The following is a 2,356-nucleotide window of genomic DNA, read 5'->3' as shown; positions in this document are numbered from 1 at the left end:
GCCTATGCAGAAGGCGTGGGTAGCACACGAAAATCTAGGAATCGTGCGAAATTCAAGTTTTATGCCCCTAAAACGGGCGGAATTCAAGTTTATGGCCCTATAACGCCGAAGAATAAGGAACAGTCATGGAGAGGCAATGACCATTGTTCCTTAGGTCATTTTTGATGGGCCGACAAACTTTTAGGTGATCCGGGCTCGGTGGCCCATGCCCATGCAGAAGGTGTCACCTATAGCACATAAAAATTAGTGAATCGGGCATAATTTCAGTTTTATGGCCCTAAAACACTACAAAACGAGTAACGGTCATGGAGTTGTGGTGATTATTGTTCCTTTCGTCATTTTTGATGGGCTGACAAAATTTTAGGCGATATGGATCTGGTGGCCCTGGCCTATGCAGAAGGTGTCGGCTATAGCACATGAAAATCTGGGAATCAGGCAAAATTCTAGTTGTTTTGCCCTACAACGCCATATAACGAGTAACGGTCATGGGGAGGCGGTGACTATTGTTACGTAAGATGTTTTTGAAGGGACGACAAATTTTTAGGCAATCCGGTCCGGTGGCCGGCCATGCAGAAGGTGTGGGCTATAGAACACGAGAATTTGGTAATCGAGCGGAATTCCAGTTTTATGGCCCAACAACGCCAACGTCCGAGTAACGGTGATGGCGAGGCGATGACTATTATTTCTTAGGTCATTTTTTATGGGCCGATAAAATTTTAGGTGATCCTGATCTAATGGCCCGGGCTATGCAGAAGGCGTGGCCTATAGCACACGAAAATGTGGGACTCAAGCGGAATTTCAATTTTATGGCCGTAAAAATACCAAAACACGAGTAACGGTCATGGAGAGGCGATGACTATTGTTCCTTAAGTCGTTCTTGATAGGCCGGCAAAATTATAAGCGATCCGAGTTCAGTGGCCCAGGCTTATGCATAAGTCGTGGTCTATAGGACACAAATATTTGGGGAGAAAAAATTTTAGGGGATCCGGGTCCGATGGTTGGGCCCGTATAAAAGGTGTGGGATATAGCACACCAAAATCTGGGAATCAGAAGGAATTCCAAATTTATGGCCCTAAAACGTCGAATAATAAGGAACAGTCATGGCGAGGCAATGAACATTGTTACTTAGGTCGTTTTTGATGGGCTGGTAAAATTTTAGGCTATCCGGGCTCGATGGAATGGGCCCATGCAAAAGGTGTCGGCTATAGCATACAAAAAGTTTAGAATCGGGCGGAATTTCAGTTTTATGGCCCTAAAAGCTAAAATAAGAGTAATGGTCATGGCGAGGAGGTGACTATTGTTCCTTTGATCATTTCTAATGGGGTGGCAAAATTTTAGGCGATCTGGATCTAGTGGCCCAGGCCCATGCAGAAGGCGTGGGCAATAGCGAACAAAAATCTAGGAATTTGGCGAAATTCTAATTTTTTGGCCCTAAAACGCCAAAATATGAGTAACGCTCATGGAGAGGCAGTGATTATTATTACTTAGGACGTTTTTGATGGCCAATGAATTTTGTGCGATCTGGATCCGGTGACCCGGGCCCTTGCAAAAGGCATGGGCTATAGCACACAAAAATCTGTGAATAATGTAGAATTCCAATTTTATGGCCTTAAAAATACCAAAACATGAGTAACGGTCATGGCAAGACGGTGACTATTGTTCCTTAGGTAGTTCTTGATGGGCTAGTAAAATTTTAGATGATCCGGGTCCAGAGGCCCGGGCCAATGCAGAAGTCATTGGCTATAGCACACAAATATCTAGGAATCGAGCGGAATTCCAATTTCATGGTCCTAAAACGCCAAAAATGAGTAGTGGTCATGGAGAGGTGGTGAAAATTGTTACTTTGGATATTTTTGATAAGCCGACAAAATTTTAAGCGATCCGGATCCGGTGGCCCGGGCCTATGCAAAAGGCGTGGGCTGTAGCACACGAAAATGTGGGAATCGGGTGGAATTCCAAATTTTATGGCCTTAAAAATGCCAAAAAATTAGTAACGGTCATGGAGAGGCAGTGAATATTGTTCCTTAGGTCCTTCTTCATGGGCCGGCAAAATTTTAGGTGATCCGAGTCCGGTGGCCCGGGCCAATGCAGAAGCCGTGGGCTATATAGCACACGAATATGTGAGAATGGAGCGAAATTCCAATTTCATGGTCCTAAAATGCCAAAAGTTGAGTAGTGGTCATGGCGAGGTGGTGACAATTGTTACTTTGGATGTTTTTGATGGGTAGACAAAATTTTAGGCGATCCGAATTCGGTGGCCCGGGCCTATGCAGATAGCGTGGGCTATAGCACACGAAAATATGGGAATCAGGCAAAATTCCAAATTTTATCGCCATAAAAATACCAAAATATAAGT

This window comes from Nicotiana tomentosiformis, chromosome 4, assembly GCF_000390325.3.
Source record: "Nicotiana tomentosiformis chromosome 4, ASM39032v3, whole genome shotgun sequence".
Lineage (NCBI taxonomy): Eukaryota > Viridiplantae > Streptophyta > Magnoliopsida > Solanales > Solanaceae > Nicotiana > Nicotiana tomentosiformis.
Note: the sequence above shows the minus strand (reverse complement) of the source record.